Here is a 27,632-nt window from a genome sequence, read left to right on the forward strand (position 1 = left end):
AGGGAAAAGCTTGAAATGCCTTGAATGCAGCATATAATTTGGTATTATCCAGATGAGCAAAGGAACTAATTTTACCAACTGAATAGAAACACACCAGGAGAAAAGGTAAAAGAAAGTCATGTTCTGCAGAAATTCAAATAAACTATATAGAAATGAAGAAAATTAGAGCAGATAAGTCAAGAGATGTTTTCTATTCAGAACCGGATAATATAGAAATAGGTCCCTGGAAACCATTATAGTAAATTATCTACAGTGAGTTAAAGGTTATACAAATATAAATGATAGCATTTTGAAAAGTATCAACAAAACAGGGAAATGCTAGATTTGCATCATAAAGGATGCACACCTTGCTGAGCTTTGAGAAGGACAAATGAAATGCATTTACATGAAAAATGGAAAGATGCTCTGTCAATACGAGCAAAGTGATGTGGAAAATTGAAATAATTATCTGGATAATTCAGGCCAAATATGCTAATAAGGTAAAAAAAATTATTTACAACTTGATTTATTTAGGTTACCTGTCTACATTTATTAAATTAACTGGACAATTATTAAAGTCCCTATTTTTTTAAGCTTGAATAGACTTTAGTATTGATTTCTTATTTTCAGGCTGAGGCAGAAGTACCTCGGTGCATTATTGATATTTCCATATTGGTTACAGATAATACTCATATTTAATCTCACTATTCACTAAATTAGAGTTTAATAAATTGGCACATTATATTTAAATTCTTATACCACTTTAAAATAAGTTTGTTGAATATCTAACTTAGACTCATATTAAATCATTTTCCCAAGCACAGAGCGAGCTGAGCTGCACTTCAATGGCTGAAAGCCATCAGATAGTTTTTCTAAGTGTTGTAAATACTTGACAAACTCATTTAAGATAGGGTTTTTCAAATGACAGTTTGACTCTAGCACTTTGATTTAGTCATAATAGTATCACTTTGATGATTAGATTTATCTTTCTAAACAACACAAATACTGAAAAAATTCCAGGTGAAAATGGTTATGTAGGGGCAAATGGAATACAATATGGGGCTTCTACATATATGTGTAAGAAAAAAATAAAGCAAGAAACTATAATGCTATTTGGAGAGAACCACTTAATATTGTGACCATTTTAAGCATTTGTATCACAAGTAACAATTAAGCATATATTTTATTTTAAATACTTATACTCTGAAGCTAGAAAATGGAAGATACATTAAACTTAAATTTATAAAGACCTTATGAATTGTTAAGTTAAATCAGAGTGCTAAAAATTCCTTCTGAGTGTGTTCAGACAATTAAGACAAAAAATACTTGCCAAGATTTTATGACTTGACAGATACCACATGTTTCGAAAGATCATGTCTAAAGAGTTCTCATCTAAGGCATGGTCTACATAACTTATTATAAAATTTATAAGTTTGAAAGAACTTATTATAAAATTTATAAGTTATGAAGATAAATGAATCCCTCTATCAGGGTTTTGTAGCCTTGGCAATATTGAAATTTTGGGGCTAGATAATTCTTCGTTGTAAGGGTCTGTGCTTTGCATTGTAGGATATTTAACAGTAGTGTGCCTGGTTTCTTCCCCACTAAATGCTGGTAGTACCCTTCCCACCAAATGTGACAACTAAAGTGTCTCTGGACATTGACAAATGTCCCCTGGGAGACAACATTACCCTGACTGATAATCACTGCCACAGGGGTGTACTTGGTAGTGTTGAGAACAAGGTGACATCTGTGCAGCCATGTTGTATGAACAAGCCATTTCGGGAACTGGCCCGTAAAACCTTCCCCCAGGAAAGGGCGCACAGGTGCTACCCTCAGGAGCCAGTACAGGACAAACAGGACGTACTGGGCCCCTGGGGTTTATCAAGGCTGTTAAGAGATATCTGTCCGAGAAATGGGCGGCTGCCCGGAAACCTTATCTATCAAGGTCAGGGGAAGGGGCCTAGCCCCGACTCATCTCCTGCATAGTTCACCCCCTCCCTCCTCTCTTCTTCCTCCAGGACTGTTCAGTTCTGGCAGGACCCAATGAGATTCAAATAAATTGGCGGGACCCAACCAAAAGAGAACAAATGTTTAGCTGTTCGAATGTTAACCAATAATGTACAGGTCTTTGTATGTGAATGATTGGAAATTTCTTAAGCTTTCTCATCCCTCGGGGCCACTCCCCACTCAGTCATGGTAGTGGTCTGAGAGGTTGGTTGCGGTCCAGGTTCGAGCTCGCAATAAAACCTCGTGGTGTGATTTGCATTGCTGTGTGTGCACTTTGACTCACTGGGAATCGGTCGATATTGAACCCCAATAGTAGTAATCTCAGCACCACTAGCCCTGCAAAACTGCCAAAGCCTCTTTCCATTCAAGTCCTAGCAATGCCAGTCAAATCTCAGAGATTGCAACTTTTCTGCTTTGTCCTAGATAGAGGATAGATCTGGAGACAGAAAAGGAAAATGTGGCTAACAGTGACTTAGCGATGAAGAATCTAACTTGAACACCCCATAGGCAAAGCATAGTCAATTAGCCCTTTAATTGTCTTAAGCTTTTAGAAAACTCCCAAAGAAAACAATGAAGCCCACCCTGAGTATTTGGGCTCACATTCATTCTGTGTAAAATAAACCCTCCTGCTGGGACAGCTCCAGTCAAATTGGGAATGTTGCATTCATTAGGGTTCTAACAAATAGTGTGCCTTCCTGCCCACACTTGAATTTTCCCATCAAGATCAAAAGCCTGAACTCTAAAATCCTTAAAAAAAGAAATTATCAGAGACCTGTGCTAGGCCGGAATAGAGTCATTAGGGATGCCTGATTTCCTTCAATTCCTGTCATCCCTTGCTAGGGTTGTTGCTTTTTCCAATAACAAAAGTTTGTGAAAACCCTAACTGTTTAAGTGTTGCAGTTATAGCTGGCTGGAAAGTCATCATTTGTTTCCCTGGAACCAGTGAAATAAATGCTTCTGTTTGAAAATATCTGGTAGTGAAGAAAGGGTTTTATTTTTCATTGTCTATGCTTTTGCTGTTAGAATGCTGACTGAAAATTCCTGTTGGTAAAAAAAAAAAAAAAAAAAAAAAAAAAAAACTGTCTTTTTATTTATATGGTCCATATTAAATGATACTAATCAAAACTTTATTTCTTCAGATCAATTACATTAGTGGGAAATTATTTTTAAAGTGTCTGACACATGGAGAGAAAAAAGTCCCATCTCCACCAGCCTTCTCAACCTGAGCAATATTGATATTTTGGATCATGTAATTATTATAGGGGAGACTATCCTTTTCATTGTAAGACATGTAGCACTTTTACAGCTTCAACCCACTATGTGTTAGTTGTACGATCAATATTTCTTCTTCTCAATTTCCCTATTAACATCATTTAGCATCCTACATAGTGTGGTATATTTGCTACAATTGATGAATATAAATATATTGTAATGAGACAAGGAAATAATAGGAATTGCTATAGTTGTGTGTTATGCAGTAATAATAAGCTGTATTTGGTATTTGCCTGAACTTGTAAAACTAAAATAAAGGTGCCTAGTGACAAACTTGCTGTGTGGCAGGATGACACTCCTGAATAATGCCGATATGAACTTTATCTATGATTTGAGTGGTGGCTCCTAGTATAGTCGTGTTCTGGTCTTTATCAATGAAGACCAGAGTACGACTGGGCTAAAATCGCTACTTAAACCCCTGGACTTTTGGAGCAAACCGTGACCAGAGGACTCCACGTTGCTCTGTCTCTTGACTGCCCCTGCTGCTGTCCACTCCATCACTGATTGCTGATCGACTGTTGTCACCGAGGCCAGACAACTAACCACCTCCCCGGTGGTGACGACTGCCAACCAGCTTCCGGTTTATCGGACACCCAAGGACATCCAAAGACATTCGAGGAGCTGAGAGAGGCTATGGCTGAGAAGAATTCCCTCGGTCTTGCTAACTGACTTCTGGGCTAAGAGACATTGCCTTGAGTAAGTCCACGGGGATTGGACACTAGGTGGACAAGGGAGTGAATCTTCAATGTATTTGTGACTCGCTATTATTAGGAATGTAAGTTGAGTGTGTATTGCATGAATAAAATCCACTTGTTGGAACCAAACTTGATTCCTCTATTACTGCTTGGGACATATATAAATACATATATATTTGTAATTATTATTAACTAAAATTCATAGTTCATGCAAGTTTCAATTTTTGTGTTGGTTCTGTGGATTTACCAAAAATATAATATTACATATCCACCATTACAGTACAGTACAGAACAGTTTCACTCCCCTAAAAATCTCTTCTGCTCTGATTATTCATCCACTCCTCTCCAGCAACATCCATGAAACTCTCTGATCTTTTACTTTACTATCTCCACAGCCTTTTTGTGAATATCATTTACTTTGAATCATATAGTAAGTAACCTTTTAAAGTTGGTTTCTTCCACTTAGCAGTATGCTTTTAAGGTTCTCATCCATTTCTTTTTGTGGTTTAATAACATATTTTCCATGGAATTATATTTCTTGGTATAGATCATGGTTTATCCATTTACCCATTGAAGAGCATCTTGGTTGCTTTCAAGTTTTATTGATTATAAATAAAACTGCTGAGCACATTCATGTGTTAGCTTTTCTGTGCTATGTTAGATTTTGTTACTGTGACCAAATTACCTGACATAAACAAGTTAAAGAAGGAAAAGTTTATTTTGGTTTGGGTTTCAGAGGTTTCAGGCCATAGTTGACTGATTCTGTTACTTTTTGCCTAAGGCAAGGTAAAACATGATGGTGGAAGGGCATTGTGGAGGAAAGCTTCGCAAGTCATGGCAGGAGAGAGAGAGAGAGAGAGAGAGAGAGAGAGAGAGAGAGAGAGAGAGAGAGAGATACTGTAGGAGGCAAGAATTATTCCGTGTCCTCCCAGTGCATGCTCCTGTTCCCATGGTTGGAGGCAACCATGTCCACCACCCATTTTCTACCTCCTCCCAGTAATCCATTTAGCTTTCAATAAATTAATCCATTGATGAGGTTTGACCCTCAAAATTCAACCACTTCTCCCAAACCCCACCTCTGAACATTGATTCATTGGGAACCAAACCTTTAATACGTGGAACTTGGGTGACATTCCAGATTCAAACTATAACATGTGGACATAATTTTTCAAATCATTTGGGTAAATACCAGGGAATGTTTGCTGAATTATATAGTAAGGGTAGGTATCATTTTATAAGAAACCACCAAATTGTCTTCCAAAATAGTTATGTTATTTTGCATTCCAACCTTCAGTGAATGGGAATTCCTGCTGCTACATATCCTTCCAACATGTGGTGTTAGTGTTCTGGACCTGGGCCATTTATATAGCTGTGTAGTGGTATCTCGTTTTAACTTTCAATTTTCTAATGGTACATGAGCTGAACATATTTTTTTATGCTTGCTTGTTACCAATACAACTTCTTTGGTGAGATTTGAACTCAAATCATTTGTCCACACTTTGAGTTTTGTTGTCATTGTTGGGTTTTCAGAGTTCTTTGTATATTTTGATTACTAATCTTTTATCAGATAAGTGTTGTGCAAAAAATATTCTCCCACTGTCTGGCTTAGCATTTTCATTTCCTAATGTTTTGTAGAGCAGAAACTTATGATTTTAATGAAGTCCAACTTATCAGTTATTTTCATTAACAGATTGTGTTTTTGGTGTTGTATCCAAGAAGTAGTTGTCAAATTCAGTTCACCTGGATTTTCCCCTATGTTTTTATCCAGAAGTATTATAGTTCTAATGATAATTGCAAAGCACTTAAAATAATACATATAAAACAAAGGCTATCTCTTGTGATTGTAAAATAATAAATGCTTTACAAATTTCAAGGTTGTTCTCTGTGAGTAGCCTCTAGTTGAAATTAATTTATTTTATAATCTTCAGTTTTTATCTTAATTTAACATGACTAATCTAAATTATAAAATATGACATTGCATGAATATTTCTTTGCCTCACTGCAACTGAAGTTATTAATGATGATGTCTACATTTACTGATTGTTAGAATTTCCAAAATACTTTACCTGCACTAAATATACATGAGTTATCTTTAACAACAACAAAAATAACAAAAACAAAAGCACTTTTTGTATGATTTGGTAAATGATGGATTGATATGTAGATATATTCACATATTATTTTTTCTTTTTTTATTATTGTAAACAAATGGTATACATGTTGTTTCTCTGTACATGGAGTAAAGGCAGATCATTTCTGTAATCATAAATTTACATAGGGTAATGTTGTTTGATTCATTCTGTTATTTTTTCCCTTCCCCCGACCCCTCCCACCACTCTTTTCCCTCTATACAGTCCTTCCTTCCTCCATTCTTGCTCCACTCCCTCACCCTAATCCAAACACTAACCTCTCCCATCCCCCATTATGTGTCATCATCCATTATCAGAGAGATCATTAGACCTTTGGTTTTTTGAGATTGGTTTATCTCACTTAGCATGATATTCTCCAATTTCAACCATTTGCCTGCAAATGCCATAATTTTATCATTTTTATGGCTGAGCAATATTCCATTGTATATATATATATATATATATATATATATACTACAGTTTCTTTATACATTCATCAATTGAAGGACATCTAGGTTGGTTCCACAATCTGGCTATTGTGAATTGAGCGGCTATGAACATTGATGTGGCTGTATCTCTGTAGTATGCGGATTTTAAGACCTTTGGGTATAGGTCAAGGAGTGGGATAGCTGGGTCAAATGGTGGGTCCATTCCTAGTTTTCTAAGGAATTTCCACACTGCTTTCCAGAGTGGCTGCCCTAATTTGCAGCGCCACCAGCAATGTATGAATGTACCGTTTTCCCCACATCCTCGCCAACACCTATTATTGCTTGTATTCTTGATATTCGCCATTCTAATTGGGGTGAGATGGAATCTTAGGGTGGTTTTGATTTGCATTTCTGTTATTGCTAGAGATGTTGAACATTTTTTCATATATCTGTTGATTGCTTGTACATCTTCCTCTGTGAAGTGTCTGTTCATTTCCTTAGCCCATTGTTGATTGGATTATTTGTATTCCTGGTGTAGAGTTTTTGAGTTCTTTATAGATTCTGCAGATTAGTGCTCTATCTGTAGTATGAGTGGCAAAGATTTTCTCCCACTCTGTAGGCTCTCTCTTCACATTACTGATAGTTTCCTTTGCTGAGAGAAAGCTTTTTAGTTTGAATATATCCCAGTTATTGATTCTTGCTTTTATTTCTTGTGCTATGGGAGTCCTGTTGAGGAAGTCTGGTCCTAAGCTGACATGTTGAAGATCTGGACCTAATTTTTCTTCTATAAGATGCAGGGTGTCTGGTCCAATTCCAAGGTCCTTAATCCATTTTGAGTTGAGTTTTGTGCATGGTGAGAGATAAGGGTTTAGTTTCATTCTGTTGCATATGGATTTCCAATTCTCCCAGCACCATTTGTTGAAGAGGCTATCTTTTCTCCAATGTATATTTTTGGCCCCTTTGTCTAGTATAAGAAAATTGTATTTATTTGGGTTTGTGTCTGTGTCCTCTATTCTGTACCATTGATCTACCTATTTTGGTACCAATATCATGCCGTTTTTGTTACTATTGCTTTGTAGTATAGTTGAAGTTCTGGTATTGCAATACCCCCAGCTTCATTTTTCCTGTGAAGGATTGCTTTAGCTATTCTGGGTTTCTTATTCTTCCAGATGAATTTCATGATTGCTTGCTCTATTTCTGTAAGGTATGTCATTGGGATTTTAATTGGCATTGCATTGAATTTGTATAGTACTTTTGGTAGTATGGCCATTTTGACAATATTAATTCTGCCTATCCAAGAACATGGGAGATCTTTCCATCTTCTAAGGTTTTCTTTAATTTCTTTCTTTAGTGTTCTGTAGTTCTCATTGTAGAGGTCTTTCACCTGTTTTGTTAGATTGATTCCCAAGTATTTTATTTTTTTTGAAGCTATTGTGAATGGGGTAGTTTTCCTAATTTTTCTTTTCAAAGATTCATCACTTATGTATAAAAATGCATTAGATTTATGAGCATTGATCTTATTCCTGCTATTTTACTGAATTCACTTATGAGTTCTAAAAGTTTTTTGGTGGAATTTCCTGGTTCCTCTAAGTATATAATCATGTCATCAGCAAATAGGGATAGTTTGAGTTCTTCTTTTCCTATTCATATTCCTTTAATTTCTTTGGTTTTCTAATTGCTCTGGCTAGAGTTTCAAGGAATATGTTGAATAGAAGTGGTGAAAGGGGCCATCCCTGCCTTGTTCCAGTTTTTAGGGGGAATGCTTTCAGTTTTACACCATTTAGATGATATTAGCCATGGGCTTAGCATAGATAACCTTTACAATGTTAAGGAATGCTCCCACTATCAGTATTTTTTCTAGTGTTTTGAGCATGAAGGGGTGCTGTATTTTATCAAATTTTTTTTCTGCATGTATTGAAATAATCATGTGATTTTTTACTTTAAGTCTGTTGATATGGTGAATTACATTTATTGATTTCCTGATGTTGAACCAACCTTGCATCCCTGGGATGAAACCCACGTGATCATGGTGCACTATCTTTTTAATATATTTTTGTATGTGATTTGCTAAAATTTTGTTGAGAATTTTTGCGTTGATGTTCATTAAGGATATTGGTCTGAAATTTTCTTTCCTCTATGTGTCTCTGCCTGGTTTAGGTATCAGAGTGATATTGGCTTCATAAACTGAGTTTGGGAGGGTTCCCTCCTCTTCTATTTCATGGAATACTTTGAGAAGTATTAGAATGAGCTCTTCTTTAAAGGTTTTGTAGAACTCGGCTGAGAACCCATCTGGTCCCAGACTTTTTTTTTGTTGGTAGGGTTTTGATGACCTCTTCTATTTCATTGCTTGAAATTGATTTATTTAAGTTGTGTATGTCCTCCTCGTTCAGTTTAGGTAATTCATATGTCTCTAGAAACTTGTTGATGTCTTCAAGGTTTTCTGTTTTGTTGGAGTATAGATTTTCAAAATAGCTTCTAATTATGTTTTGTATTTCACTCATGTCTGTTGTGATATTTCCTTGTTCATTCCGAATTTTAGTAATTTGAGTTTTCTCTCTCTTTCTCTTTGTTAGTGTGGCTAAGGGTTTATCAATTTTGTTCATTTTTTCAAAGAACCAACTCTTTATTTTGTTAATTTTTCCAATTGTTTCTTTTGTTTCAATTTCCTTGATTTTGGCTCTGATTTTAACTATTTCTTGTCTTCTACTACTTTTGGTGTTGGTCTGCTCTTCTTTTTCTAGGACTTTGAGCTGTAATGTTAAGTCATTTATTTATTGATGGTTTTCTTCTTTTGTTGAATGTGCTCCATGAAATAAATCTTCCTCTAAGTACTGTTTTCATAGTGTCCCAGAGATTTTGATATAATGTTTCTTTGTTCTCATTTACCTCTAAGAATTTTTTAATTTCCTTCCTGATATCTTCTGTTATCCATTCATCATATAATAGCCTATTGTTTAATCTCCATGTGTTGGAGTAGTTTTTGTTTTTTATTCTGTCATTTATTTCTAATTTCAATCCATTATGATCTGATAGAATACAAGGTAGTGTCTCTATCTTCTTGTATTTGCTAACGTTAGTTTTGTGGCATAAAATATCGTCTATTTTAGAGAAGGATCCATGTGCTGCTGAGAAGAAAGTGTGTTTACTCTTGGTTGGATAGTATATTCTATAAATGTCCGTTAAGTCTAAGTTATTGATTGTGTTTTTGAGATCTATGTTTTCTTTGTTCAATTTTTGTTCTGAAGATCTGTCTAGTGGTGAGAGAGGTGTGTTAAAATCACCTAGTATTATTGTGTTATGGTCTATTTGGTTTCTAAAATTGAGAAGGATTTGTTTGACATAAATGGATGAGCCACTGTTTGGGGCATAGATATTTATGATTGTTATGTCTTGCCTATTTATGCTTCCCTTAAGCAGTATGAAATGTCCTTTTTTATCCCTTCTGAGTAATTTGGGCTTGAAGTCCACATTATCTGTAATGAGGATGGATATACCCCAGCTTTTTTGCTGAGTCCATGCGCATGGTATGTTTTTCCCCATCCTTTCACTTTTAGTCTATGGGTATTATTTTCTATGAGATGGGTCTCTTGCAGGCAACATATTATTGGATCTTTCTTTTAATCCAATCTGCCAGTCTGTGTCTTTTGATTGATGAGTTCAGGCCATTAATATTCAGGGTTATTATTGAGATATGATTTGTATTCCCAGTCATTTGGCTTATTTTTTTTTTTTTTGACACAACTTGGTTTCTCCTTTATTTGACAATTCTGTTAAGATAGTTCCTCCCTTTGCTGATTTGCATTGTTGTTTTTCATCTCTTCCTCATGGATAATTTTGCTGAGAATGTTCTGTAATGCTGGCTTTCTTTTTGTAAATTCTTTTAGTTTTTGTTTATCATGGAAGGATTTTATTTTTTGTCAAATCTGAAGGTAAGTTTTGCTGGGTATAAGATTCTTGGTTGGCATCCATTTTATTTCAGGGCTTGAAAAATGTTGTTCTAGGCCCTTCTCGCTTTTAGGGTCTGGATTGAAAAATCTGCTGATATCCGTATTGGTTTCCCCATATGTAATTTGGTTCTTTTCTCTCACAGCCTTTAAAATTCTGTCTTTATTTTGTATGTTAAGTATTTTCATTATAATGTGCCTTGGTGTGGGTCTGTTGTAATTTTGTGTATTTGGAGTCCTATAAGCCTCTTTACTTGATTTTCGATTTCATTCTTCATATTTGGGAAATTTTCTGATATTATTTCATTGAATAGATTGTTCATTCCTTTGGTTTGTTTCTCTAAGCCTTCCTCAATCCCAATAATTCTTAAATTTGGCCTTTTCATGATATCCCATAATTCTTGTAGATTCTGTTCATGATTTCTTACTATCTTCTCTGTTTGGTCAACTTTGTTTTCAAGTTTAAATATCTTTTCTTCAATATCTGAGGTTCTGTCTTCCAGGTGTTCTATCCTATTGGTTATGATTTCTATGGAGTTCTTAATTTGATTTATTGTTTCCTTCATTTCAAGGATTTCTGTTTGGTTTTTTTTCAATATCTCTAACTCTTTATTGAAATGATCTTTTGCTTCCTGAATTTGCTCTTTTAACTGTCGATTGGTGCGATCATTCAATGCCTGCATTTGCTCTTTCATCTCATCATTCAATGCCTACATTTGCTCTTTCATCTCATTGTTTGCTTCCCTGATCATTTTAATTATGTACATTCTGAACTCCCTTTCTGTCATTTCTTCTGCCATGCTGTCATTGAATTTTATTGATGTAACATCTAGATTTGTTTTGGGCATTTTCTTCCCTTGTTTTCTCATATTGTTCAGGTATCAGTGGATTCTGAGATATTGCAGATTTCCTTTATTGATTTATAGTGTCCCTGATGATTTCTAGTATATCCCCTCTTAACCTTCAGTAGCCTGAAGTCTTGGAGGAACTTGATAATGCAGTGCTCCACAAGGAAGCTGCCTCTTTAGGGGTGGTGGCCTTCAGGTGGGTTATATTCCCTGATAGTGGGCAGAGGTGCTTCCACTTGTTGACCAATGGTCATCCAAAGGGGAACTAGGCTGCAGGCTGAGGCAAGAACTGTTTGTGCCTGTCTCTCTGGTTTTACTGTCCTTGTGGGAAAACCTCACCTGGAAGGAAAGACTCACCGGTGGGGAGGTCTCACTGGTAGTTCCCCTCCTAAAGGTTTCCCTCAATCTACAACTACCGCCTGGGCTGGGCAGCCTTCCTCTGCAACGTTCCCAGGGGCCCGGACCTACCTCCTGGGCCTGGGAGCCTTGCCCTGCACAGAAGAATCTCCTTAGGCTGCCCCTCCTCAGAGAATCTGCCAGCATTCCTGGAACCTTTGCTCTGCCCCTCAACTTGTCTCTGTGCAACTCTTCCACCAAGAAGCCGCCTAGGTCCTGGGACCTTGCTCTGCACCTAATTGCTTGGAAGCGACCCGCCACATGCCTCCTCCTCTGGGCAGCTGCCTGGAGCTCCAGTGCGGTGGCTCCAAGTCTATATTTACATATTTATATTTATTCTTTATTTTGTAAATTGTCTCTTGTCATGGAAAGGCAACAGATGACAATATAGCTCATGTTTGTTATTAATGTTCCACTTAATCTTTTATAAAATAAATAGATTCATCATCTGATCCCTTCAAGCAGTTAGCTCTTCATAACATTCATACTTTTGTTGTGGTTAGAAAAATTTCATTAATATATCATATTTAATTATAGCAGAAAACTTATGTATCAACTAGCAGATAAAATGAGGTTGTGCCAGTAAGATTCTATGATATAATGATACATTGATGAAAAGATACTTTTGTCTAGAAATGCCTCTGTATGCACAAACCTTCAGAAACATTAGAATGCAAATATCAGCCAATCTCTGAGGAGACAAATTACATAACGAACTGTTTAGGTGTTTAAGGCAGAAGCAGATGTGGCAAATCTTTCTGAAATAATGCTGAAATACGTGTTATTGTTTTATTTGCTTTTATTTAAGTTATTTTAAATGTCAAGCATGTCTTTCAGGGCATTATACTAGATTAACAATCCTTTTTTTTAAAACTGAAGATTTTTGTCAGGAAAGGATTCAGCAATAAATCTTTTTGCTGCTAAGGGGGCGAAGTAATGCATTAAATTCTAGAAAATCTAATAATTTTATTAAACCTAGGACTACAAAATCAAAAGGTACATTTTATACAAACCAAAATTCAAAGAAACATAAACTAGCAATTAATAAATTACATGGCTTTATATCAAATATAGGTAAATTTCTACCAGAGGTAGGGACAGAACATGACCTTGATACAAAATTACAAAAGATGGAAGAGGTGGTAAGTTCATAGCTGCTTTATATAAAGTGGCAGGTTCTAGTTAATATCAGTCTTCATTGCTAAACCAAGACTGTAAGCCTAGAATGAGTTGAGTAGACTATTGACTTTATCTATACTTATACTTAGTCTATGCTTCTGTGGTTTCTGAAAATCTACCACTCGTAAATAGCCTTTGAAGAATTGACTTCACCAGTATACACAACGCAGAAGTGCTTAGTCTTTCTGGGATCCTGATCACTATGTTTTCTCTGTGAATTCATCCTCTCTGCAGACATTAGCAAGCTAATTATTTCTTTGTGTTGATGATAAAGGGGAACATTTTGAACTAGCTTTCTATTTGTAAATCTTGCTGTAGATAGAGACCAGTGTGCCTTACTTTGGCATTTCTTGTACAGGAAAGGAACATCAAATAGGACCTTCGGAGTAGTAACAGTTTGGGTGAAACCATATTCAACATCTCTTCAGAAACATGAACAAATTGTCCAATTTAGGGCATACCTAGATGGGACTTAGATAATGTGACTAAAATAGGTGGGGCTTAAGTAACTGTGACTAAATCTGAAGGGTTCTGAGGTCTGGATAGGTAGGTTATTGTGGAATTATATGTGGGAAGAAATGATTAAACATTAGGTGCTAAGGGTGGCACCCAAATGCTCTGTTCCAGACAAGCAAAGACACAGTCAATGCTCTGGATTAGTCCTCAGTGGCAGTAGTTGGTTGGAGCAGCCATAGATGGAGACCACTGAAGATCTCGAGGAGAGGGCAGCCACCCTTCAGGCAATGGCCTGAGTCCCTTTATTCTCTGTGTGCTTACTACTGGATAAGTGCTGAGTGCCACACACCATGATAGTGATGCAAAATGGAGTTGTGAACAAGGTAGACCTGGTATTTCCCCTCACAGATCCAATGGTTTAGTAGAGAGATGAACAAAGATAAATTTACATATGCAATTATATAACTATAATCAGTGCGAGAGTATTTTGAATAAGTGCCATACTATGCTCGGAGACCATATGGCAAGAAAATATAACCTAGTCAACAGAATTATGGAAGGTTTCCCTGTGGAGGTGATATTTAAGCAGACTCCAGGCTGCAGAAAAGAGACTGTCAAGAATACGACAGGGACAATTCCACAGAGATTGGGCCACTAGGTCATTGCTAAGACACAGCCTCAGGAATGGGATGGGAAGAAGCCAAGTTTTTAAAAATCAAAGCAGAAGGACAAAGTCAGTACAGCTATAAGAGTGATTTGATGCCATACCAGAGAGCAAGGTTAGTACAATTTAGATTACTTTGTCCTTACTCTTCTGCCTTTAAACAGTCACACTTCTCTGACCAGCTTAGGCTGAGGATTGATCTCAGCCACTGGAAGAACATCTGAATTAAATAGGTTCAATTATAGGTAAAGAGAGTAGCAAGGGCCTTGGATTATCTGGGATCTGAGAAGAATTTCTTTTAAGTGCAAAAGATATTATTTCTCCACAATCCATAGAATGCAGAGAGAGATTTTGAGGGTGTTCCATTATACCAAACAAATTTTTAACTATCAACAAATGTTTATTAAGTGGCCTTTGCATGTCTGGTATTCTTTGGGGATATGGTAGTGAACAAGATCAGTTTTTATATTGAGATGCTTATCATTCAATACAGGAAACGATAATTACAGTAGAAATGGAAACCGGATTTTGAAAGATCACACAAAAGAATAAATAATCTCTAAACCCAGAGAGTGCAGAAGAATTTTCTGGAGAAAGCAGTGTTTAAATTGATCTGATTGGTGAATTAAAAAATACATGATTATTGATGATTATTGATATTATAGTATCACCCAGAAGAATGTTGGTCATGAAAAAGAAACAGGATGAAAGAGAATTAGCAAAAAAGAAAAAAAGAAAGAAAAAAATGAATTTTAGGAAATGGATCGAGCAAGGAAAGCTAAAAGTTGTCAGTGAAGGATTGTCATAGATAAGAGAAAAAAGTGCACACACGCATACACACACACAGAACCCAAGGCAAGAGAGACACAGTCACAGAACTCAAGGCAAGAGAGATTTCAAGAAGAAAGGAACTGTAGACTATTACAAAGTAGTAAATTCGAATAAATCCCTGAACCATAAATTTTCTTCAGTTTTAGCAGCAAGAGATAAGTGGTCATCTAGGCTAAAGCTGTTTTGATAGAGATTGAAGTTAAACTGTAGTTTACCAAGGATTATTTAGGAGGGAAGAACATGGAGATTAAAAATTGTGGTTGGGATTGGTGGTGCAGGTCTATAATCCTAGCTACTTGGGAGGCTGAGGCAGGAACAGGCCTCTGTGATTTATGGAGACTCTGCACCAATAAATAAGTAAATAAATAAACAACAGACAAATGGGCTGGAGATATAGCTCAGTGGTAAATCACCTCCGGCTTTATTTCTCAGTACAGGGAGAGAGAAAAGAGGTGGGGACTAGGGAGCAAACTTCCCTGAGGCTCTGTGGGTATCTGCAGAACATTTGGAGAAGGGCTGTTTGATTTCCAGTTACTGTACTCAGTATCTGAACGACCTTAACCTTAAGAAAGCAATTATCAAGCTCAGGTGCTATGGACTTGCAGCCTTATGATATTTGGTCTCTGTTGTCAGCCTCCTTGAAGGCAGCACATGTTCACTTTCTACTGAAATCTTGCCATTCCCAGCATCTGAAGGGACTCAAACAACCCTCTGCCTTTTACAGTTTAGAAAGGAGATTCTCCCAACTTTTCCCATGTAGTAACTTTGGCTTTCTTATTCTTTTCCTTCTGAGGTAAAATCCCATAACTCTTAAAAACAAAACCTGGGAAAGGACTTACCTGCTTGAGCCTGGAACTTACCTGCTTGAACCTGGGAGGGGACTTACCTGCTTGAGACTGTCCCTGTTTTCATAGCATTGATCATCTTGGAATTTGAAGGGGAAAGTATTTATAGCAATTCAAGCAAAATCCAAGCTAATGTCTCAATAGATCACCTACCATAATTATCATCTTTTGTGCAAATTTGATGTCTTCTCTATAGTTGTTGACTTTTTTTTTTTTCCTAGTTGTGGTTTTTTACTTTTTATTTATTTTTTCTGTGTATATTTTTCTGGGATTTAGAGACAGTGTATTGTTTTTATTAAACTACATTAAAGTATACTAAGACCATATAACCATTTTAATCTTATATTTCCAAAGTCCAACTCCTTTAAGGTTTACATTTCCTTATTAATATATTCTTTATTTTTTATTTTATTTATTTATTTATTTATTTTACGGTGCTGGGGATGGAACCCAGGGCCTTGTGCTTGCAAGGCAAGCACTCTACCGACTGAGCTATCTCCCCAGCCCAATGTGCTTTAGTCTGAAAAATCTCCCTAGGTTTTTCTTCTCTTAAATATAGATGTATATAGTTCCCATGAACTGAAGGCACAAATGTGTTTAAAAAATCAATGCATAGAATCAGGAGAGTTTTATCATCACCTACATTGGTTAACTATGTAAACATTTTAAATGAAAGCAACATAGATACTTGGTATTTTTAACTATAACAGATGAAGCAGCTACCACCACCTTAGGAAATTCACTTAAATGCACTCTCTGAGGGACATACTCATTATCCTAAGGAAGACTTTTCTTATTGTACAGAGATCCTTAAATATAGAAATCTCTCATGAACTTTCTTATCCTTTATTTGCTTACACTGCCCTTCTCACTTATTGGTAAGCTTATGGAAGATGGTGTTTCTGACATAAACAATTTGCCTTTTTCTATTGGGGTTCATGAACCTGACAAGCAGCTGTAGAGTTCATTGAGATTTCTATTCATCTGGAATATCCTGTTCAATTCTTTCCAGTTTAGAAGAATATAATAATAATGCAAGTCCATACTGAATAATTTGTATTTAGTTCAAAAAAGTTTTGGAAAAATACTCCTTAGTAATTCAAAGAACAACTGTTTATAGCGATTAAAAGGCAGTCATACATGATAGACAGACTTGGTTTGGCTCTCATGATTTTAATTGTATAGTTCCATTTGAATTCTTTGTAAGTATTCACAAATTCAAGATTTCAAATGAAAACATATGAAGTTTTAAGCTATTATTGAAAAATGAGATTTGATGCAGTACTATGATACATTTGGCTCTGGCTATAAGAAGAGTGAATAGCCCCATCCAGACAGCACTTTCACCTTGTCTCTTCATAAAGTGACCTGGCTACCATGCACCCTTAAATTTACAACATGGATCTATGTAGTTGGTTTCTGGCAAAGAGGCTTTTACTTCCAAACTAAAAGGCAGACCAATGCCTTAAAAAAAAAAAAAAATGAAAACAACAACAAATTTTCACTTGGTGTGCAGTGTGAGGTTTGAGTGTGTTTAAGTTCACTTTTCATCTTCCTTATAACCCTCCCTAAGCCTCTGAGATTTCCCACATGGTGTCCTATGTGTCAAAAAAATATATAGTTGTTCTTCAGTATCTCTGGAGGATTGGTTCCGGGACTCCTATAGATACCCAAATCTGAAGATACTCAAGTCCCTTATAAAAAAAATGGGTAATGTTAATATTCTACTACATGCCCATGCATACTTTAAGTCATCTTTAGATTACTTATGACACTGAAGGCAAAGTAAATGCTATGTAGAAAGTTGTTATACTGCATTGTTTAGGGAACAATGGTAATAAAAGGTAATCTGTCCAGTGATCTGTCAGTAAATACACAATTTAAAAAGTATATATTTTCATTTCATTGTTGGTTGAATCCATGGATACAGAACCTGTGGAGATGGTTGCTAGGTAGATAAAAATAAAATTGCCAGTTTGTATTTTACAAGTCATTTGGAAAACCATTCAAGGATACTTAAGGCAAAGTTTTATGCTGGGTTGTATGCAAACTACAGTTCTCCTAACAACCTATGTGTCTTAGCACATCGATAATGATTTTATCTTGTGCTAAGCAAAGCTTTTCTTGCTCTTTCTCACTTTATTTAGTTCTATAGTTAAACACTTGGGAGTGTTGACTTTTGTAAAAAATAATATTGAGCCAAGCTATGTCTAACAAGAAATAAAATGTCTTCTTCACTCATTTGTCGGATAATGTGTTTCCTACCACTGACATGGATGATCCCCTACTGCCCAGACACCAGCCTACCTACTGGTCCCTGCCCAGTAGTGACAGCAGAGGGGTGGAGCTGCGGAGGCCTGGTTGGCAAGCACAGCCTGCATGGAATTGGCCAAGCAGGAAAGGCTGTCCTGAGGCCTGTAAGCCAAGGCGCACTGACCTGTCACCCTTCCGTGGCCAGGCCTGGAAAAAGCAAGGATATTTGTTGTATAAGCCAGCTCCACACAGCGCTGCAGCCTGGAATCTGCTAGCATAAACCATCCCACGACCTCGGCCTCCAGCTTCTTCACTGTAGATGAGGAAATGGAAGTGGGGACGAGCTGAATGAAAACTGGGATGATTCAAGGGTTCAAGAGTTAACCAAGAGTGGTAGTTACTTTTCCAAACTGTAATTAGCATAAGTTTGGAACAACCACAGGGACCCAAGGGTTATATAAACTCCTAGACTAGCACATTCGAATGGAGAAAACTAGTTACAGGATCCCTTCTTTCACTGCAAAAGTTCTCTTCCTGTTTCTATTCATCAGTAGATCCTACTCTTACACTCACTCATCCTGGTTTGTGAATTTCATTCTTTGAATTTATGAGACAAGAACCTAGAAAGAAGAAATTGGCAGTGAACTGTTGTGGTCTACTGCAATGCTGGAGGGCATGGCCACCACTAAGAGCTGCACCATTTCTTGGCCGCAGAGGCCTGTAACCTTACACAGGTTCCACCCGCCAACAGAAGTGGGCAGTGAGTTTCATCTCAAAACTTTGGTTTCACCATCCCAACCAGATTTGTCTCTTCCAGTTCAATGAGAATATGGTTCCATAATTCAAGATATAAACTTGATGTAGTATGTGCAAGAGAAATATATTCCATCCAAGGTCACTGTAGAGAGTTTACACTGAAAATATGGATACGTGAAAAATGGAAACCAACTTGCTAAATCTTTTAATGTCCTACGGTTGTGTTAATTCATGACTCATGGTAATTTAAGTTATATACTGGCATAGCAATGTCAAAGTCCTCGAATGCAAAACTTTCATATTTTTATCCATTTTTCTATTTTAAAATTATTTTCTTTTATTTGTAATTGATATAACCTAGGAGAGATTTGCTTTTATGTTTGTATTCTGAGACTTTTAGAGAGATGGAATTATGAAGCATCTAACAAACACATAAATATAGAACATAAAAATGTGCAGTTACCAGGTTTGGGCCTTATTGTAAACTCACAATATCTAGAAATCCTTTTCTCTCTGCCTTTGGCCAAGAGAGCAGATGGATAATTACGATCCTCAAAAGATAAATTAAAGGAAGAATTTGGACCAACTGGGCAAATGAAATATACTGCTAATGGAGGGTTGTGGCGAAATAGCCAAATAAGAGTTGCGGGTGACCTTATTTCCCTCCTGGTGACAGTGCTTTCCAGATTAAAAGCTGTTTTCTTTTATTGAAATAGAATAGTGCCAAACACTGAACCTGCTTTGTAAGACATACATCAAGAGGGAAAATATTTCACCACGATGACATGACCTGACATTTTAAAGCAGATAACAAATGACATCTTGTCAATGGCACCAATTTATTATTCCCTCTCTTGTACCTTGGTGCCACAGCAGGATACACATTCCTTTTAATCATGAGACTGTGTTAAACAAATTTTTACCAGCAGAGACTATAAAATGCCCCTCATCGTTTCCAAGTATCCTGACCTCTTGGCTGTCCCCACTGTAGCATATAAAGACAAAGGCTATGCTAAATTTTTCATCATTTTATTCAATTTCAGATCCAATTATGTGAGGGTCTTCCATCACTTACATGGGAGTCTCTGCTATAGCATGAAGTGCCCCACATTAATCAGATTCTTTTTATCCTTGCAGACACCAGTGCTAAATCACATTACTCCCAAAAAAGGAACATGAAATAGATGCAAATGTATGAGGAGGGTTCTCTCTGCACAGTTACAATAGGAAGTGACTCCTGGGGCTGGCCTTCCCATCAAGGCCAGAAGTGTCTCAAAGTGCCTGTTGTTTTTCATGTTTTCTACCACATTCCTCTCCAAAAGGACCCCCTTCTCCCACTTGCTTTATTATCCCTCTGCCAGTTTATATCCTAGAGTCTACTACTTTGAACACTGCCCTGGGCAGTGACTTTCTAGTAGAACTGTTGTAACTAATCAGCCTGTAAGCTGAAAAATGACCAGTTCCACACTCACTCAGCCTTTTCAGCAATGAAACCCTTCCCTTTATTTCAACAGTCTCTGACAACCATGCAGGACCAAGATCACAGATGCTGCATATGTTTAACTGACAACATTAAAACTGTGGGTCTGAGTGAAACAGAAAGATTTACATTACTAGGTAATCTTAATGTTATTTGAAACTAATAGCATTTTCTTAATGATATCATATAGTATTTTTAAATCGTCTTTTCACACCTTATCATGAAGACAAGTTGCTCTAGGTTTCAAAAGAGATATGAAAAGTACATTGTAAAATTAAATAAATGTCGTATAAAAACTGATGGAGAATTTTGGAAATGTTTTCTTTGTACAATGTAAGTTGTGTTGTTTAAGACAAACATAGGTTTAAATACCACTGTGACAACTTGATAATTAAGTTATGTAACCTTTTAAAGTCTCAATTTTTACAAAACAGGGACAACAGTGTTTGAGAGGATTAAATGAACTAATATGTCAGTATAACTGACAGTGCTAAGCACTCAAGAACTATTTAATTTTCATTATCATCTTGAAATCCTAGAGGAAAACAAAATGTAGTTGTTAATATGACCTCAGAGAACTGATGGGAAGGAATAATTTCCCCTGCTCTAAATTTGAGTGAAGATAGAGAAGTTTTGTTGCAGAAAATATTTTAATTTTTAAGAAAGTCCTCCATAGTAAAAAGCCTTACTAGCCTAAAAAACAAGTTACAACCAAAGTTTCTAAACCTTAATGATACCAAATAGTGATTTTATAATAATAATTCTATAATATCAATGAATGGAACATTCAAATTTGTGTAGAAAATATTAAAAAGATTTTAGAGCTCTATGTGTTTTTAGGGGTATTGGGTTTTTCTTCTGACTTGAATTCTAAAAACACATAAGAAATGCACAGATCATATCATACACCTAGCACCTCACGCTTCACATCACTGAACCTTACCTTCAGGAGCAATACGATCTGTGTGTTTCATTCATTCCAGATTTATGTAATAATTTGAAATAATTATAATTTCTTGACTTTCATTTAAAATATTTTTACACACTTTGGACAGATTTTGAGGAAGGAAATACAGGTAAGGCAAACTAGGCAAATAATTCAGTGACTTTCCAGAAATTGTCACTTCCTAAATGAGCTTAATATATCCATTATAGCCCACAAGACATGAAGGAGTCCAGATTTACAGTATGAATGTTTCTGTGAATGCAACATATACTCCTATCCTTACCCTTTACTTTTCAGAATAATTAGAATAAGTTATACTCCGTGTAGGTATGATATGTGAAAATACACTTCACAGTCACAAAGAAGAAAATATAAACAAAAGTACATAAACCAAGTAACTGGGTAGCTGTGAACTAAAATGATTTTTTACCTTAGATTGCATAATTCAAAGATATGTGACCAGACATTAATTAATTGTATGAAAGCTGCTGTTTTACCTTGTGTTTTAGGATACCTTATATACGAGAGTTAGACAAAGGCTTAAGGAATAAAGGATACTGTTGAATTTCAATTGAGGTGAAGTTTATGCATTGTGTTACATTGTCATTCACCCAGAATATAGAAGAAAAGGAATTTCCAGTCTTAGTGTTTTTCCTGTAATAATCCTTGACATCATTTACCTATTTCAGTAGTATGATCCTAATTGCTTGTTAACAGTACTTTATAACTTAGATTCATGATTTTACTCATCTCTATTATTTACCTAATGTAGTTCTGTCTTTTTATTTCTTTCTCTTCCTTTTCATTCCCTCTGCAACAAAGAGAGTTCAGTTCCTTAAATCCTTACCTGTTAGTCATTGCAGTAACCTCCTAGCTCCCTTTGCTTATTTGCCTTTTCATTTTGTCTCAATATAACTTACTCTGCTCTCTTAGGTGTACCTTGTTTCAAACTGTTTAGTCAAACTTAGCTCCTATTTAATAAAAGGCTGACAAATAGGTTATGAAAATAAATAGTCAATGACAAATGCACATTATATTTATTACAACAGCCTCTTCAATGAAGAGGAGAGTGAGAAAAACCTTCTAAAATGAGATGGCTCTAAAAGAAGCCTAGAGACTTTGGTGATTAGAGTGGAACCTGGAGTCATTCTGGGGAAGATGCCTAGAAAAGGGCATGAGAAAAATAAGGGAGGAAATTCACGTCATGTAGCAGGAGCACTGTGACTGCATGGCACAGGAATTCTGAGTGATTGACAGCAGAGCAGGTATAGCCCAGGATTCTAAACTAAGAAGAACTGGACTTTATGCAGCTGAAATATTTTTATTAGAGAAATTTCACACAAAACTTTTTTAAGTGGAATTGAAGACATTAGGAAAAAGAATTAGCATTTAATTAGCATCTTCTATAGTTTCACCCAAATCATCAAATATTACTGAGTTAGGGAATGAAGGTACAAACGTTAACACACGATGGTCCTTTATCTCTAGAAAGTCACAGGTTAGTGGGATATTAGGTACTTTTTTTTAATGTACAATCACTTCTGTCATCATGTCCTATATATGTTCCTGAAAAATCTTCTGTGTTGCAAAATTACACATGAAAAAACCACAGCTTAATGGAAAAATGGGATTGCATAGACCATCCACAACCTATGTAACTCTGAAGCCAGAGCACTAACAAAAGCAATAACAATCTTAATAAAAACAGAAGCACAGCTATAACTTTACTGTTTATTTCATGCACTCCACATTTGCACCAATAATAAAGTCAGTTGATTCTTGGCTGACTTAATCCCTGAGCTCATGATTCCCTTTAATATTTTTGAGAACATTCACTTATAATAGAGAACAGGTACATCAAAATTAAAATTTTCTATCCAGTATATTTAACTCATGAGATACATCTTCACAGCTACTTCATCTATACTTTAAAATTCCCTAGATTGCTTAATATTGTGGAAAGTATAACAGTTCTTGAAGAACTAGTCCTAAAACTAATGTAAGATAGTTCTTACATTTTCAGCTTTTTTTTTCTCTTAAGGTTTTCACTTATTACTTATAGATGTCCAGTGATACTGAGAAAGTTTACCCTTGATCTTTTCAAGATGTTAATAGCCTTACAAAATTTATGAATGAATCAACATTACTTTGACTTCTGTATTATATTGAGCTGATTCACCTACTTGGCTATCATAAGTGAACTAATTTCCAAGAAACACCTATTATAGTAGAACAGACTGAAATATATTAGGATAGCTGCAACAAAGGTTATCAAGGAATCACAGAGAGGGGCATTTGATTTAACTTGATGTGTTTGAGAAGGGCTCCCTGGAAAAAGTGAAATTTCACTTGGGGAATGAGCAATAATGACCAAGTAAAGGTGGTGAGAAGTCCATTTTCCCTGATGGAGAGGAAACTGAAGCACAGAGAACTTGCATAAATTGTGTACGATTGTAGAATCAATGAGTTATCAGAGTTTGTATTTTAACACAAGCAATATTGTTCCAACGTACACTTTTTACCACTATACTATATTATCTTTTCTCAGGATTGCTATTTGGAACATATTTCCATAGTCCATTTGAGAAATGTTGAGTGTCTGAATAATACCATGAATGGTAGAAATGAAGATAATATGAATAGGAGCAACATTTAGTAAGTTAGCTATGCAGATTTGGGGCATTGATTCAACATAAGGGTAAAAAGGGAAGATTAGTTTCTAACAAGAACTGATTATTGCAATGACAGCATTAGTAACTGAAATCTGGAATAAAAGAGGAATAGTCTTTGAGAAAGAATGTTGTTATGTTTGGACAAGTTGCAATGGATGGACCTGAGAAGGATTTAAATGATGAGGTATAACTGAGTGACTGATTCAAGGATTGCATATGGAGGACCAAAGCTCTGAAAAGACTTAAAGATTGAAAACCTAAGTATATAATGGGTAACAATTAGCATACAAATGATATTTAAAGAATGAGAGTACATAAGATTTCATTATAGATCAGCATAGGTCAATACCTAAGCCTTGAACAGAGGAGATTGTGCTAACAACAAAGAATACCAAGTGATAGTTCTGTAAGTAGAAATGAGTAGAGTCACAAATGTAGAGGAAAAGAGAATTCAATAATGGAGTAGGGCATGGTGGCACATGCCTAATCCCAGCAGCTTGGGAGGCTGAGGCAAGAGGATTGTGAGTTCAAAGCCAGCCTCAGCAATTTAGTGAGGCCCTAAGCAACTCAGTGAGACCCTGTCTTTAAGTAAAATACAAAACATGGCTGGGGATGTGACTCAATGGTAGAGTACCCCTGGGTTCAATCCTCAGTACACAAAAAAGAAAAAAAAAAAGAATGGATAAATGCTGTCTCAGTCTATTCAGACTGCTATAACAGAAAAAAATATAAGTTGGATGGTTTGTAAACAACAGAAATTTCTTTCTCATAGTCCGAAGACTGGGAAGTCCAGATTTGGTGTGAGGATCCACTTCCTGGATCATAGTTGGTTATTTTTTCACTATAACCTACATGGCAGAAGGGGCAAGGAACCTCTCAAGAGGTTTATGTTTTTAAATGATGGCACTAATCCCATTCATGAGGACTCCACCATTGTGACTTTAGCACCTCTCAAAGACCCCATCTCCAAATATCATTACCTTTAGAGTTAGAGTTCAAAATATGAATTTTAGGGAACATAAACATTTGTTCCATTTTAAGTGGTACATGTAGATTTTGTGGAGAGGACTATTTCAAAATAGGTCACTCAAAATCTAGATAAGACCTAGGTGAGACAACGGGTAGAGAGGCAAGACTGCTTTCAGTAGGCTAAGAATTATAGAACTGTGGATTTATAATATATCCTTTTATGAAATTTTGCCTGAGAAGGCAAAAAGTGTTAGATATTAGAATTATTAGATATTAGATATTAGAATCCAGGCAAGAATATTTTCGGATGAGGAGATCTAAATGTACTTAAAAGCTAAGGCAAAGAATTAAGTCGTCGTGGATGTTTGGGGTGTGGCAGAGATATGGTATTATTAAGGGGATGAGTTCCTGAATTAGATAATGGAAGTTGTTATGGTTTAGATGTGAGGTGTCCCCCAAAAGCTCACGGTGAGTCAATGCAGGTAGGTTCAAAGGAGAAATGATTGGGTTGTAAGAGTCTTAACCCAATCAGTGAATTGAGCTCTGATGGGATTAATTGAAGTGGTCAGGTGCGGCTGGAGGAGACTGGAATTGGGGTACAGCTCTGGGATATATATTTTTTATCTGGAGAGTGGAGTCTCTCTCTCTCTGCTTCCTGATGATGCCAGCTGCTTCCCCTTGCCACACTTTTCCACCATAATGTTCTGCCTCACCTTGAGCCCTGAGGAATGGAGCCAGCCTTCTATGGACTTAGACCTCTGAAACCATGAGCCCTCAAATAAACCTTTCCTTCTCTATAATTGTGCTGGTGAGCTCATTTAGTCACAGCAGCAAAAAAGGTAACTAAAACAGAAGTGAAGGGTGGACTTTGAGGAAATGGACATATCTTTGTTTCTTTAAGACTGAAAGAAAGGGAATAAGAAAGTTAACTGAGATCAGTATATTACTCTGAAGATAGGAAAATGAGATGTATTGGTCTTGACAGCCTTGATTGTATAGATCAAGTGAAAAGCAAAAATCATACCTGAGAGCAAATGCTTGAGAACAAGTAAAATGGCTTACAGAGAAGGTGATGAGTGACAACTCCTTTTAAGGAAAAGGGGTTTGAAATTATTGAATTATTATGAAGAGCATAGTTAATCTTCCTGAACCAGAAATTATAGAATTGTGCAATATTCCTAAATAATTTTCAGCAGCCTGAGGTAGAAGAAAAGAAAATCAAATTGTGAGAATAATTGAGATGATAAGCTTTCCTGAATGATATTAGACTTTGTGCTAGATCTTCAGACAAATTATTATTTAATTTGGATAAATATTATCCTCTAAGGATGAACAGAAAATCTCCAATTTACAGATGAGAAAACCATAAGTTTTTGATAAGTTGATGAAGATTACACAGGGAGTTAAACTCAGGTTCATTTGAACACCAAAATCTATGTTCTATATACCACAGCTAGACATAGAAATTGAGAGACCAGATTTAATCTATGCTTTGAATATGACAGTGTAAACAGAGTGAATACACATGGATGTGAAGCTAATAGAAAGGCTTTGACTAAAAGTTTATGGGCGGAAAGGAAAAAATGAATTTTGATCGGGACATCATGACAGTATGGTGAGGACTTGACATTAGGAAGTCTGACACAGGAGTATGGCTTTAGGGAAAATTCCAGTTTTGAGATGTTGTGTGGAGGCTATCATGAAATGAGAGGAATGCCAAGAAAGCCATTTGAGGTTTGGAGCAAGAATTTGAGAGAGATAGATTTGGGCCAAAAAAAATTGTTTCTCAATTGTTTCTCATTTTTACTGAGAGAGAATGAAATCTCCACTAGAGAAAATAAGAAAAGGAGATAGTTACTGGTCAGAAAAAAAATATACATTGAAATTTGAATGACACACATTCAAGCTTATGACAGTAAAAATATAGGAATGTTCAAAATAATAGAAGGAAATCTAAGGGAGGCTAGTACCATATAAACCAAAAAATAATTGGATGTCCAGGAACTGCTCCTGAGAGTCAAAGAAGATAGGGATAAAAATTTAGATATTGCAGTATTTCATTATGATATACAAAAAGAACAATATCTAATAGAGATATCACTGGAAGACAATGGAGATTACAGGTTCATGTGTACACTTACGTGTGTTATTCATTTACTTGATAGCATTGCTAGTTGCAAAAATATAACTCTTAAAATATTCCTCCTTCAATTTTCTTACACTGAGATGTGAACCTGGCTCTAGTTCTTTATGGACTTTGTAACCACAAGATTTTCTCATTTATGTTCAGTTTAACACAGTCTCATTGGCATTTCCTGTTCTCAGGATCCTCTCGGCTCTCATCCTGCTTCCATTTCATTTTTTATTTATGCAAAACATTAGGATTAATTTTGACATAGTTATACAAGCACAGAATATAATATGTTCTAATTCAGTCCCCAGTACTTACCCTTTCCCCTCCCTCCTCCACCCTCTGTACCCTTCCCTCTATTTGACTGATCTTTGGACTATTTTACTAACAGTTCTTTAGTTTTTTCTAATTAATGTCTTGTGGATGTACCTGATGGTGATATTCGTGCATGGTGTATTCATATATGTACATAGGAAAGTTAAGTCAGATTCATCCCTATTCCAATCTTCTCCCTTCATTCCCCTTTGTTTTCTCCACTGATCTTCTTTTTTTTTTTTATCCTCCACCACCTTATTTTGGATTAGAGTCTGCATATCAGAGAAAATATTCAGCCTTTGACTTTGGGGCCAGCTTATTTCACTTAGCATGACAATTCATAGTCCCTTTCATTTACTGGTAAATGCCAGAAAGACACTTTTCTTTATGACTGAATAATACTCCTTTGTGTATATATACCACATTTTCTTTAT

The 27,632-nt window shown here is 36.1% G+C and overlaps 1 pseudogene; it reads right to left on the bottom strand.

Moving 5' to 3' along the window:
* LOC124994205 (elongation factor 1-gamma-like) overlaps positions 1-18,214 on the bottom strand; it is a 99,499-nt pseudogene extending 81,285 nt beyond the window's left edge.
* Positions 18,215-27,632: the final 9,418 nt, after the last annotated feature.

The sequence above is a fragment of the Sciurus carolinensis genome, chromosome 10 (assembly GCF_902686445.1).
Source record: "Sciurus carolinensis chromosome 10, mSciCar1.2, whole genome shotgun sequence".
Taxonomy (NCBI): domain Eukaryota; kingdom Metazoa; phylum Chordata; class Mammalia; order Rodentia; family Sciuridae; genus Sciurus; species Sciurus carolinensis.